Below are 15,151 nucleotides of genomic sequence, written 5' to 3'. Positions count from 1 at the left end.
AATGTGGGCCTTAGATGTGCTTAATTTTTAGTCCAGTTATATCTATTTTATTGCTGGTAGAAAGTACCATCACATTCTGTCATTAGCTTGTTAGTCTTAGCTTTTAGAGACACAAGTTTTAGTTTCCGTTTTTCTCCAGCTTCACTGTTACTTTTTTGAAGATTTTATTCACTTATTTGAGAGAGAGAAAGCATGTGTGAGAGAGAGCACGAGCAACGGGGAGGGGCAGAGGGAGAGGGAGAAGCAGGCTCCCCACGGAGCAGAGAGCCCAAAGCAGGGCTCAGTCCCAGGACCCCGGGATCATGACCTGAGCTGAGGGAAGACACTTAACCAATTGAGCCACCCAGGTGCCCCACTTCACTTATTTTAACAGGAGTTAAGAAAAAGCCGAAATGGGGATGCTACCCAGATTTCATATTGAATGGCATTCCTGATTTTATTTTTAAAATGTACAACCCCCCAACCTGATTAGGAAATTGTGTCACTCCATTTAGTCATTTGATCAATTTTTTGAACACCTTCTTTGTTCTAGGCACAGTAATTGAGTGTTTTGAGATAAGGAACTGTCTAGGATACTGGCAGTATTCCCAAATAACTTAATAGTGTACTCAGTGGCCAAACAGTAACTTAACAAATAACAATATGGTGTGATGTGACACAATTTTCTGTGTAGATCATTCAATGGAATGAGGAGGAGGAAGAAACCATCTGTGTAGAAGGAATTGAGGGTGAAGGAGGAAACTGTTACAGAAGTGGTGCAGTTTCTGTATTCTTGAAGGATGAGCAGGAGCAAATTGGGTGGACAAAACAAGAGAACTGAAACTCTGGGTGGAGAGAACACTACAGGCAAAGGAGCAGACAGTGGAAGGCCTTATCGTGCTAAGAAATTTGTAAACAATGGAAAGCCTTTGATATTGATGTATGTTTAGCAAAGGATGACAGAACCATATGTATATTTTTAAATTTCCATTAAAAAAGTTTCTTGGGGTGCCTGGCTGGTTTAATCAATTAAGTGCTGACTCTTGATTTTGGCTCAGGTCATGATTTCAGGGTCGTGGGATTGATCCCCACATTAGGTCCACGTTCATCGAAGAAGAGTCTGCTTGAGATTCTCTCCCTCTCCCTCTGCTCCTCCCCCTGCTCACGTACTCATGCACAGGCTCTCTCTCTTTCTCTCAAATAAATTAATAAATCTTAAAAAAAAAAGTTTCTTAGGGCACCTGGTTGGCTAAGTCAGTGGAGCATGAGACCCTTGATCTCAGGGTCAAGTTTGAGCCCCACATTGGGCATAGAGCTTACTTTAAAAAAATAAAAAAAAAAAACTAAAAAAATGATAATGATTAAATTGAAATTTTAAAAAGGTAATTTTTTGTTTGTTTGTTTACTTGTCAGGAATTGTGCTATAATTTAAATAACACTGGTGATCCTCTGGCTGATAAATTATTTTAAAGGAATTTTAGTCAGATTTGGGGAGAGTAAAGAGCTTCCCACTTATTCAGAGAGAAACTGGAGTAAAATCTGCCTTGGCTCTTGTTTCCCTTTTGTGCTCAAGAACTGGGCTCTATTCTTCACTGCTATACCTTATATTCCCTTATCAATTAAACCCATTCACCCAATGATAAGTGGGTTCTTTTTTTCTTGTCTGAAAATGTATTGTTTGGACTTCAGTTCATGGCCAGTAAGTCATACAAAATACCCTGGAAAATCCTCCCACTGGAAAACAATCTTAAAGTCTAGATAAACCATTAAAAACTCTGTTGAATACATGCCAGAGATGGTAAGAAACCAAGGAAAATCCTCAGAGTGGAAAACAAAGCTAAAGTACAATCCAGCAAGTTAGCTCGGCTGAAGCCCAAGGCTGCTAAAAGTGACTTCCAAGCCTTATATACTGAGAAGTTCAGTTCAAATGGAAGCACATTAGTAGAACTATAAATGCAAGAGTTCATACAAGGTAGAGGACACCTTTTCATGGAGGTATAAAACCCCTGAAGGACCTTAGAATCAGTGAGAAAATAAATGATGGGGAAGGGGGGACTGCTGAATGCACCTTGCAAAGAAAGACAGGGGTCAACTTGCTTTTCTCAGCCTTTGTTATGGTGGGGAGTGTCCACCTGAAGATTTAGATCCATCAGTCAGCTTTCTTGTGGTTTGAGGCTCAAGTTACCACTGACCTTGATGGGAAGAAAAATTTCTTCAGTAAGACACACAATGCAAACACATTAAAATTTAAAGCTCCTCTTTACGGAAAGCCCGCGTTTAGAGACTAAAAGGACAAGCTATGATGCGGGAGAAGACGTAGCAACAGGACAAAGCATCAGTTTGGCAATAATAATAATAAAATGTGACAAGACCAAGTGTTGGCAGGAATGGAAAGCAAAAGAAATTCTTCTTACACTGTTGTGGGTCTGGGAATTAGTATATTATTGTGGCAAACAATTTAATTTTATTAAATAAATGTGAACATGCATATATTTTATGACCCAGCAACTATTGTATTCACAAGATAGAATATGATTTAACAGCAAAAAATGAAATTGACACCTCATGCATCCATGCTCATGAATTTCACAAATATAATATTGGGTAAAACAATCAATCATAGACCATATATGTATTAGATTAGTCAGGGTTCTCCAGAGAAACAGAACCAATATATATACTGGTTTACTGTAGAGAATTGGCTCACATGATTGTGGAGGCTGGGAAGTCCCATAATCTGCTGTCTGCAAGCTGAAGACCCAGGAGAGCCCGTGACGTCTTTCCACTCCGACTCCAAAAGGCCTCTGAACCAGCGAGCTGATGATACAAATCCCAGTCCTAGGGCGGGAGAAGACTAATATCCCCACTCACACTTGTATGTAGGTTAGAAGGGAAAAGGGGCAAATTCTTCCTTCCTCAACTTTGTTGTTCAATTCAGGCCCCCAGAGGACTGGATGATGCCCATAGGCAGAGGCAATCCCCTTTACGGATTCAGATGCTAATCTCACCTGGAAACACCCTCAGACACACCCAGAAACAATGCTTTATCTGGCACCCTGCGGTTAACACAAAATTAACCATCACAATGTACAAAATGATTCTTAAGTAAAACTATATATCACTTATTTAAAAATTTTAAAGAAAATATTAGGCATGAATAATATGTTTATTGCTACATATATATGTCTGTGAAACTATGAAGAAAAGCAAGTGAATGCTTAGTCAGGACAGGGGCTGCCTCTCGGGGTGTGGAAGGGACATCATCGGGAAGGGGACATTACCATGATTTGCTTTATTCTTCATCTCAACATGGATTTTATCACCAGCAATGATCTCTATAATAAAACAATGAAAATAAGTAGTTAGTTTATTGGTTTTCCCTTCTCTCCTGCCTTTCTCAGGATGCACTATTCCCCTCTGCTCCAGCCCCCAATTTCTTTGTGGTTTGGGGATATTGCAGCTGCAGGTCCTTACTCTGCAGAACGGCTGGTGCTTGGATTCTGCACTGGCTGGATTAGGCAAGCTGGAAGCCACCACCAGATCCTGGCGTGTCAGGGAGTTTGACACAACCGCAGCTTATTACCTCCTCACAGTTGTTCAGGTCTGTGGGTCGTCTCTACTGACAGCCATTCAGGCACTCGGGCTGATGGAGACTCTTCCATCCTGACACTCGATCGCTCTGGACGATGGTGTTCATCACTGTTCAGTCCAAAGGCAGAAGTGGAGGAGTGTGTGCAAGAGATTTTATGGGCCAGATCTGCAGTCCCTTGCAGAGCCATGTTACGTTTACTCACACTCCATTGGAGAGAACTTTGTCACGTGACCACACAGGGAGCTTAAGAAGTGCCAAAAAAGAAAAAGACTAGATTTTGCTTCCAAAATACCTCAACTTGAACCTGAAAGCAACAAAGGCTGGTATGTTGACTTGATGTCACTTTTAATCTCCTTTGAATACCCTCTCTTTTTCTCTGTCAGAACAGATACTTCATCTGCTCAGAAATAAATTGCTGATGAACAGAAGAAATGATGTGGAATTTCTATTACTGTTAATCCTGGTCATTGTGACTCTGAGTGAATAATTGTTACCCATGTGTCCACATCGATGTTTTTGTTTCGGTTTCACCTTCCCATCAAGGACATGGCTACTGGGATCCCAGCTTTATGGATGAGGGATTTCTATTAGACCCATCACCTTAGGTGGGCCCTGAGCATTGCTCTAGTCCCCCATACCTGTGTGTTCATGAAAACCAAATCTCAGTGTGATCTTGTTGAGCAAATTTGGAGCTACAGTGTGCTTCTCTAGGTGGCTACCTTCACTTAACTTTTGGCCGGAAGCTCCTGTCCTGCTGGGGTATCGATGCTATGAGATTTTGCCTCCCATTCCAACCAGGATTTTTCCTTGTTTTCAGCAAGAGAGTCAGCCTGGATAACTTGCCCACCATCTCACTGGCAAGGAGCGTCTTCAGTTTCTATTTTGAATGGCCTGTGCCTAGCTGTGGGTTTGCCAAGAAAAAATGGCATAGCACCTCATTGTTCTTCAACGAGATGCACTTCGGCAGCTGCTGTTCTGCGGACAAGAACCACGTTCTGAGCACTGAGTGCCTCTCAGAGAGTGCTGGGCACATGGTAGAGCTCATGAAAGGTTTTTTGAATAAATGTCTACACAGCAGAGCATGTTATGCTTGAGATAGTCATGCTATTTTCCCTTAATATTTGGGTTTACAAACTATAAAAGGGCAATCTAAGAAATATACAGAAATACTATTCTTCAACCTTACATGAGACGGCTTCCTTTTCCTCCCATAATGCTCAGTGCTTCTATTTTTCTTTCACCAGATGCAAACTCAAATAACTGATTAAGAGAAACAAATGAACACACTATTACCACTTTGTGTGATTGTGTGTCCTATCTAAATCAGTGGAAGGCAATGAAAACACACATATGGTGACTAACATAACATAATAAAAAAATTATAACAAAAAAAAGAAAAGCACATAAATTTTTTCTCAACTTCTTTCCTTCTTCGGATCATTTTCCAATCCAATCATTTTCAGTCAATCATTCTTGTATTTATTTTTCCCTTTCCAAAGAAATTCTTGGCACCTGATTTGCTTCCCCATTGGCAAAGCTACAGCTGTGGTTCACATCCCAAAGATCCCATGACTCATGCCACCTCCCCCTCCACCTGGTGGGCCTCCAGCAAGAATGGTTTTGATAGCACAACACACAATAAAACAACTCCTCAAAAAACTTCTAGTGGTCTTTATCATCACTCACATTTATTCCTACAGAATTCATTAATGGTAACAGATTTTCTGAGTATTTACTATGTCTCAGATAAGGTGCTTAACACTTGAAATGCATAATTTCATTTAATTCTCTCAATACACTCTGATGTGGTGGCCTATGTATTGCCATTTTACAGGTGAGATTAACAAGGCTTAGTTCGGCTCTAATTTGCTCAGGGTTACTCTGATGGCGTCTTAGTTTGTTTGGGCTGTGATAGCAAAATACCAGAGAGTGGGGTGGCTCAAAACAACAGGAATTTCTTCCTCATAGTCTAGAGACTGGAAAGCCCATGATCAAGCTGACCACCACTAGTTCCGGTGAGAGCCATCTTCCTGGCTTAGAGATGGTCTCCTTCTCAAGGTGTGGCATCCTTCTTACAGGCCCTTTCCTTAATGGGGATGTGAGGATAGAGAAAAGGCAAAGTCTCTAGTGTGTCTTCTTATAAGGGCACTAATCCCATCATGGGGCCCCATTCCCATGACCTCATCCAACCCTAAGTATCTCCCAAAGGCCCCATCTTCAAATGCCATCACACTGGGGGTAAGGGCTTCAATATCTGCATTTGGTGGGGACACAAGCATTCAGTCCTTTGCCAATGGTGAGGGACAGAATAGTCTTCAGTCATCTTGGCCCTCGCTCTATTTCTCACACATATTTAACTCACTGTTAAATATGAGTTAACTGTTTAACCCCTGCCTGGAACGCTCTGCTTCCAGATCCTGACATGCCTCTATCCTTCTGTCATTTGGATTCAGTTCCAATATGACCTACTTCAAATTCATTCTTTACTCCTAATCTCAAGTACATCCCTCCACCCCCCCACCAGCCACTCCGTCAAGTTCTCCTATTCATTTCTTCATGGCAAGTGTCACTTCACAACATTATCTTATTAATATATTGATTGACCTGCACACTGTCTGCCTCCTCTCTAGAATGTAAGCTTCATGAGAACCCAAACTAGATCTCTTGTTTGCATTTGTATTTCTACAAACTTCAAGGATGCTTACACATGATTAATGGATTATATGTGAATGGATGTCTACCGCAAGGTCACTCCTCTCTAGCCCCAAACTCTGCTGATGGATGCAGTGCCTTGCTTGAAGCTAAAGGGGACGTGAGGGTCAGAGGGGCACACGCAGAGCCACCACATGACTTGTCATCTGATATATGGTATTGACAGCTGAAGATCTCCACAGGAAAGGTCAAGAGGAGGTTTGGATCATGTGACTCAGGCAATAAAAATACTTCTCTCTCTGAACACTCACCCAGAGGTACATTAATTCCTTCCTTTAATCCCTGTTATAGAATGAATGTATCCCCCTCAAAAATCTGTTGAAGCTTTAATGCCCATATGATGGTATTTGGAGAGAGGCCTTTGGAAGGTAATTAGATTTCCATAAAGTCACGAGGACAGAGCCCGCATAATGGGATTAGTGTTCCTATATGAAGAGGAATAGATGAGAGCCTACTCTTCCCCACCATGTGAGGACACAGCAAGTAGGTAGCCGTTTGTAAACCCGGAAGAGGGTCCTCACCAGAACCCAAGTGTGCCGTCACCCAGATCTCACCCTTGCCAACCTCCAGAACTGGGAGAAATAAATGTTCATTGAGTAAGTCTCTCAGTCTATGCTATTTTGCTAGTAGCAACAGGAACTGACCAAGAAAATCCCCAAATCACTCCATCTTATGATAGGCACTCTTGGAGTCTCAGGAACCTTCCTTCCCACTACCAGCTGTGAAATAACTTGCCATTCACCCGGGCATCCAGCTGGTATCTTCTCTGTGGCTCCCTCCTTGTTAACATGACTTGTCCCCTCATGGTCTTAACACCACCTTCCTTGAAGTTGCACCTGAACTGAGTCTCTTCTTCCCTTGAGGCTGGGTCTCTGCTCCTTCACTCCAGCTTCCAGCTGTTACACCTCCTGATGCTGCCTGGCCAGCACCACGATCCCAGTCCAAAGCAGGCCAACAGAGTGGTACAGCCTCAAGCTGAAGGTGGTTTCACAGTTGTTGCAGTTCTGACCCAACCTGTGTAGGGAACAGGCACATCTACCGGTCAAAGACATTTCCCTGATCTCCCAGCCCAGGAGATATCTGGAGATGGAATGTTCTAAGATGGAATGCATTCCTCCTTTTATCATGAAGAGCTAAGACCTCCCTCCCTCCGCCGCCCCCCCCCCCCCCTGCCTTTTGTTCCCTTTTCTCTCTGGGAAGGAACTCTTTCAACCCATCCAGATTTCCCTTGCTAGCTATGCAAATTAATTTTTCCTATTTCTTACTGAGAATATCAAATACACCACTAAGACCCCTCGTGTTTCTTTCAGTTTTTTTTTTTTTTGTATTTCCCATTTCTTGTTTTTGTTTTGCACCAGCTAAAGAGATTCAACCATGTTTTCCATGTTTCCAACATTTTTCCCAGTATAAAGTAGAATACTTTATAACCTGTATTCATTAATTCGAGAAAAAAATTTCTAAAAGTCTACTATTTACGATGCACTGTCCTAGGAGCTTTGTGTGGTGTTAGTGACTGGCTAACCCAACACATTAATATTCTAATATTAAACATTTTTCAAAGCTCTGTAGTAATATAAACATAAATGTCTCCTTAATGGCATTCTTAGGTGCTCTATTTGTCAGAGACCAGCTCTGCTTGGCTTTTTCTTTTTTTTTTTTTTTTAATTAACTTAAATCTTTATTGCTTAGGGGATGCTGAATCAGTCTTCCAAATGCCAAGTGAGACTATTTGAATTTAGGGGGAAAATATAACTAAAAAATGCCAGGTCAGAGACATAAAACCCACCATGCCCAAGGGGCCGCTGTTTCTCATTGTGTGATGGGTTTCAGAATCAAAATAAAGGATGTTCAGAAATTAACTTGGGACTGCATTCTTCACGGATAGCATCAAAAAATAGGGTACCAGGAAAATCAGAATTGAACTATTGAATTTATTAGGGTGTCTAGTTTATATTCGGCTGAAAATTGTATAAGGATGTAAACTTTGTTTAACTTAGGAATCAGGGAAATGTCTTTGACAGGTAGATGTGCCTGTTCCCTACACAGACACAGTCCAGAAGACAACTCTTAGTGATGTGATGCCCAGAGGGTCTCCAGATCTGATCCGCAAGTAACTGGTTCCCTCCCAAGATGAGCACTTGCTAATTCAGTACTTCAGGAACATTTATCAAGCGGTTAACATATTGCTGACATTGAGTTAGATGCTGGTACTACCAAAGGGAACATAAAAGTGTTGTTTCTGAAGGGTAGTATCCACATGTATATTGAGGCCAAGTCTTCAGTGTCTGAGTAAGAGTGGTCAGGACCTCAAATTTTAAACCGCGTTCGTTCTTTCCTTAAACAAACATTTATTAAGGGCTGCCATGTGCCTGCATTGTGCTAGATGTTGGTGCCACAATGGGAAACAAGGCAGACAGTGTCCCTGACTCCGTATGTCTATCAGAGGATTCGGAAGACACAATAAGCAATAACAATAATGTGCTATGATAGGGAAGCTCAGCACCATGGAAACGTGGAGCAGGGCAATCCTGGTCTGGGAACGGGAAGCGGCGGAGGGGGGGAGGGGAGTCAGGCTTGTAATTCATGAATCAGAGACTAACCCATACAGCTATCAGTGAAAGGCAGGGCAACCTCCACAGACTTCAGCTGAAGAAGGAACAAAATCAATTTTCTTTTATATCACCGTTTTATTCACACATCAGCATCCCCTCATTTCTATCTACTTATTCCTGAAAGCAGTCCTTTTATAAGCTCCAAACATGGTGATTAAACAAAGGGGATTCTAGAAGGGCAGACAAAGCATTAGAGATGGTTTCATTTCATATAAATGCCAAATTTTCTGCCTCAGTAAGGTTGCAGCTGTGACAAGAATTAGGCTGCTTTCTAGGTCATATATTTTCTAAAATACCATGCAAAGAAAATATTAATACATCAGGAGAAACGAAACAAATAGACTCAATTATTTGAAAACCTTGCGAGTAGACAATTTTTATAATAAAACGAATAATGCAGCATGTTGAATAAACAAAGAAAATTATATTGTTCATATAAAGTGAAGATGGATTCTCTAGTTAAATCTGAGCATACAAAGAATTGGTCCTAAATTTAGTCTCTTGTTCTGCACAGGATTCTGAATGGAAGTTGGATTAATTGGCATTTAATTAGTCTTACATCATTTTCTATGTAATAATCTTCTATGCATTTTTGGCAATTTAGAAATTAGATTCCTATGAACCATAATTTTTTTTTTTTAGTTAACTACAGTCTCTGTATGTGGGGTGTATGAACTAGGAGACTGCTCACAGAGGTATGGCCAAAGTGTGAATTTTAGCCAATGATGAAATGATCTGATTCATATCAGAATTAATCAGTATGAATAATGTTTAGTCATAAACTAGACACAGATCAGTAATTAACACCAGGCTGGTAATTAGCAGTGCTTCCTGGTTACAAACAGCACCTCCCCATGCAGCATGAAATAACTCCTTTTGTATTCTGTTCTGTTTTCTTTTATCCTGTGTTTGGACTTTAGTCACAGAGGGATTGATGTTTACTGCAAAGAGCCTGGAGTCAGAAGATCTATATTCTGGTCTCCGGCTGCTAAAAGTTAACTGTTTGACCTTAATAAAAATAAGTTCTACACTTCTCTTCAGCTTGCACCTCTGCAAAATGAAGATACTTTATAAAGCAGAGTTGTGAAAAGAACAAAACAAGGTCATGAACATAAAAGTGTGCTGAAAAAATGTTAATTGACAATATGAAAAATATTCAAATAGCTTATGCATAAATACAATTACATATCACAATGATAATTAATGTTAACTAAATTATCACATAAGGGATATCAAAAATAACCTGTCAATATAATTTTCATTTCTAAACCAATAAAGCCAGTAGGATGGCATACGTGTGCTTGTGTATGTATGTTTTAGGTGATGAGACACTTGCTAGGTATTATAAAGTATTCCTCTATAACAGAATGATATATGTCATACATGTATATGGGTTTTTGAAATTCAGAACTATGCAAAGGAGGCGATAATCACTAATTTATCTGGATATCTAGTATGTGTTGCATCACTTCTCTAAAAAAAAAATCAATAAAGAAGGCTGATAAATGGGCTCCTCTCGGGAGGGCTGAAGACAGAGACAGATGAAGATGCTTTGTTTCTGAAACCTCTAGCCTGGAATAAATTACACAGTCATGAGCCAAAGTCATCTACAATTAATTCCAGTTGTAAATTTCAGTCAAGAGAGGTGCTGGGAGCCTGATACAGCATCACATCACTGGTTTGCATATTTTTACCATGTGTATATCATTTTAATAATGAAGTTTTGTATCTAAAAAACCTTGTAGAAATTCTGTAAGTTGTTTTAGGTATATTGTCTTGAGAGGACAGACATATGTTTGTATTGAAATTTAGCTTATTTTTTCTTGTGTTCATCAGGAGGGAAACCTCATATATCATGACTGTAGAGAAAAATGCTTTTTCTCTATTTAATTCTAACGTTTGCTTCACAAACCAGTACTAGCCATAAATGTGTCTAAACCCATGGAGGATTAATCACATTAAAATAATACATATCTCTACACTATGTTCATTTCTCAGACTATTTGGTGTGATAAGGCACAGAAACTAACCTACTGCATTTGTGAAATATTTTCAGAGGTCAATTTCTAAGTTGTTAGTAAAAACATTATGGTAGGACTTCCAGCCTGACAAATGACACAGATCTATTTTTCCCTGTTTTATCCTCCCAAGCACAACTATAAACCCTGGAAATAATGCAAAAATAATAATGAAAATAAGCAAGGAGAAGTCTGAATGGTAGTAAGGAGAAGGCAAGCTGGTTTGGAACTCCAGGACTGGAGGAACAGTGCGGTGCTCAGGTGTCTTGCATCCTCCCTCAACCAAAAGAGGAAGACCCAGCATTTCCTGACCACCAAACTGGCAACAAAATGTGCCCAGGTAAACTCATTCTTTTCTTGGATTGAATGGGAGACCCTCTGCCAACATGAGTGAGCCTGACACCATTAGCAGGACAAAATAATCAAGAGCCCCATCAACAAAAAAAGGCAAGGCAAAGTGCTCCTCCCTACTGGTCCCCACATGCCTGCACTGGTGAGATACACTGAGGCAGGGGGCCAGAACTGACATGAGGCACAAACTTATCACAAGAGACTTAGTCTGGGAAGCCTCTTTTATCCGCTTGGGCACCCCAAGCCTAATACTCCTGATATTCCTTCTCCTACTGGGAGCCACCAAGGTCAACAGGTAGAACCAGTGGGAAGGATTCAGCCATAGCAAATGGCCAATCCCACTCTCCAGAGGCCACCAAGCTGGTTGGAACCAGCTATAGGGATGCAGAAACAAAATAAGCAGCAACCTAAGAAGACTCTGATCCTGCAAGCTCAAGAAATGCCTTCCATATTCAGGGACACCAGAGAAGACACAGAACACCAGCTGGGAGATCTCAACATAGAGACACTAGAATCCTGGCCTGAGAAACCCTTTCTATCCCCATAGCCAGAGACCTGAGGAAGCCCCAGAGGGATCAGAGAACCCCCCCCCAAAAAAAAAAAATCCAAAAGAACACTGCAAATGCACACCCATTGGAACCACAGCCCACAAAAGTAGCCCAAGACCCGAATGCTAAACCTAAATAAACAGGGAAACAAACTTCCTACTAAAATAAAAGATATAAGCAGGACCTATAACTCCTAACGTATTAGACAAAATGTCCAGGATACGAAATGGTCTGTTGTGTTAAGAGTCAAAAAACACACCTTGAATGAGAAAAGACAATCCACTGACTACAATATGGGGATGAATTAGATGTTGGAATTCTCTGACACCACCACCAAGGATTTTAAAGCATCCGTCATAAGAGTACTTCAACAATCCATTTTAAAATTTGTTGAGATGATGGGGCGCCTGGGTGGCACAGTCATTAGGTGTCTGCCTTCGGCTCAGGTCATGATCGCAGAGTCTTGGGATTGAGCCCTGCATGGGGCTCCCTGCTCCGTGGGAAGCCTGCTTCTCCCTCTCCCATGCCCCCTGCTGGTGTTCCCTCTCTCGCTGTGTCTCTCATTGTCAAATAAATAAAAAGAAAAAAAAATTGTTGAGATGGGGCACCTAGGTGGCTCAGTTGGTTAAGCGTCTGCCTTCGGCTCAGGTCATGATCTCAGGGTCTTGAGATGAAGTCCTGCATTGGGCTCCCTGCTCAGCAGGGAGTCTGCTTCTCCCTCTCCCTTTGTCCCTCCCTCTCCACTCATGCTCTGTCTCTCGTTTTCTCTCCCTACCCCGCCCACCCCCCACCCCCCACCCCCCACCCCACTCATGCACTCTCACTCTCTCGAAAAGAAAAAGAATTACTAGTCTTCCAAAACATAAAGCACCAGGCCCAGATGCATTCCCTGGTGAATTTTACCAAACATTTAAAGAAGAAATTTACACCAAATTTTTTGCAATCTCTTTCAGAAGATAGAAACAGAGGAAATACTTCCTAACTCATTCTAGGAAGCCAGTATTACCCTATTACCTAACAAAGACATTGCAAAAAAATAGAAAATTATTAACCCATATTTCTGATGAACATAGCTAAAATATTCTCAATAAAATATTTGTAAAGAGAATCCAACAATGTAGAAAAAAGAATTATACACATGACCAAGTGGTATTTATTCCAGATATGCAAGGATGGTCCAACATTAAAAAATCAACTATTATAGTCCATCCTGTTAACTGGCTAAAGAAAAATCATATGATGATATCAATAGATGCAGGTAAATCATTTGACAAATTTCAACAAATATTTATGATGAAAATCTCAGTCAACTAGGAATGGGGGGAGTTCCTCAACTTATTAAAAAATATAAACAAAGACCCAAGTGAGGGCAGCTCCTGCTGGGTCTGAGTGTCACCAACCCTCCCACCCCCCAAGACCATTGCTGTTGACTAGCCCCTATTCCATGGTAAGCATGTGCAAACAAAAGGCCCTGATAAAAAATGCCAACATGTTGAGGAGATGCAACAGAACTGGGTGAAATGTGCAACTCAGGCATTGGAGAAATATAGCATAGAGAAGGACATTGTGGCCCATATTAAAAAGGAGTTTGACAAGGAGTACAATTCCACCTGGGATTGCATCATGGTGAGAAACTTTGGTAGTTATGTGACACATGAAACCAAACACTTCATCTACTTCTATCTGGGCCAAGTGGCCATTCTTCTGTTCAAATCTGATTAAAACCATGAACTGTGTCACACACCCAGTGATCCATCCAAAGACAAGGACTGCTGTCTAAATTTCAAATACTGAAATCTTGCATAAGGGAATACCTTGATCTCTGAACCTTTATTGTGTTGTTTTGTATAGGACATTCTCTGTACGAATTTGTTGTGATTATAAAACAGTTAGCAAAATAGCTTACATTTATATTTATTTTCTATTCCATACCTCTCTCCTCATGTTTTTTCTACTCAAAGTCCATTCTTTTCAAAAAGTAATAAATCTGTTGGAGAAAAAAAGAATATATACAAAACCCTATAGCTAACATCATACTCAGTGTTGAGAAATTTGAAGTTTTCCACTAAGATTATGTACAAGACAAGACTGTCTTAACACTCTTTTTCAGTATTGTACTGGAAGTCCTTGTTAATGCAATATACAAAAAATGAAATAAAATAAATATCATGAAGGAATATGTATAACCGTCTTTTTTTTCACAGATGACATGATTGTCTATGTAGAAAGTCCAAAATAATGAACAAAAAATTTCTGGAACTAATAAGAGTTGTAGCAAGCTTGCAGAATATAAAGTTAATATACAGAAGTCAATTGCTTTCTTAGACACCAGCACTGAACAGTGGCATTTAAAATTAAAAACACATTACCATTTGCATTAGCCCGTCCAAAAATAAATACTTAATTTTAAATCTAACAAAATATGTAGAAACTCTATATGAGGAAAACTATGAAACCCTGTGATTGAAATCAAAGAACTAAATAAATGGAGAGATATTCCATATTCATGTATAGGAAGACCTAATATTATCAAAATGTCAGTTCTTTACAACTTGATCTGTAGATTTAGTGTAATCCCAATTAAAATCTCAGCCAGTTATTTTATAGATGTTGACAAACTGATTCTAAAGTTTATATAGAGGGGTGGAAGATGCAAAATAGAAAAACAATATTGAAGGAGAAGAACAAATTTCGATGACTGACACTACCCAACCTCAAGACTTACTATAAAGCTACAATAATCAAGACAGTGTGGTATTGGTAAAATAATAGACAAATAGGTTAATGGAACAGAATAAAAGGCCCAGAAATAGACCCACATACATATAGTCAACTGATCTTTGACAAAACAGCAAAACACAATGAAGCAAAGATAGTCTCTTCAACAAATGGTGCTGGAATGACTGAACATCCATGTGCAAAAAAAAAAAAAAAAAAAAAAAATAAAAAAAAAATAGTTTTTTAAAAAAAGGGTGCTGAAAAGACAAAAAACCAATTTAAAAAAAAAAAAAAAAAAAAAAAGAATCTGGATACAGATCTTTTCACAAAAGTTAAGCCAAGATGAGTCACAGACATAAATGTAAAACACAAAACTATAAAACTTCTAGAAGAGAATATAGGAGCAAATCTAGATGACCTTGAGGATGGCAATGATTTTTTAGATACAACACCAAAAACATGATCCATGAAGGAAACACTTGATGAGCTGGATTTCATCGAAATTAAACATTTCTGCTCTATGAAAGACAGTGTCAAGAAAATGAGAAGACAAACCACAGAATGAGAGAAAATAATTCCAAAAGACACATTTGATGAAGGACTGCTAGGCAAAATATATGA

The 15,151-nt window shown here is 39.9% G+C and overlaps 1 pseudogene; it reads left to right on the top strand.

The window, feature by feature from the left end:
• The first annotated feature begins 13,265 nt into the window (after positions 1 to 13,265).
• On the top strand, positions 13,266 to 13,593 carry LOC112825823 (dynein light chain 1, cytoplasmic-like; annotated as a pseudogene).
• The last annotated feature ends 1,558 nt before the right edge of the window (positions 13,594 to 15,151 follow it).

Source organism: Callorhinus ursinus, unplaced genomic scaffold, assembly GCF_003265705.2.
Source record: "Callorhinus ursinus isolate GAN/ISIS: 27379988/994484 unplaced genomic scaffold, GSC_fseal_2.0 scaffold4, whole genome shotgun sequence".
NCBI classification, from domain to species: Eukaryota; Metazoa; Chordata; class Mammalia; order Carnivora; family Otariidae; genus Callorhinus; species Callorhinus ursinus.
The sequence above is the reverse complement of the archived record's forward strand: the minus strand, read 5'-3'. Positions and strand labels throughout refer to the sequence as shown.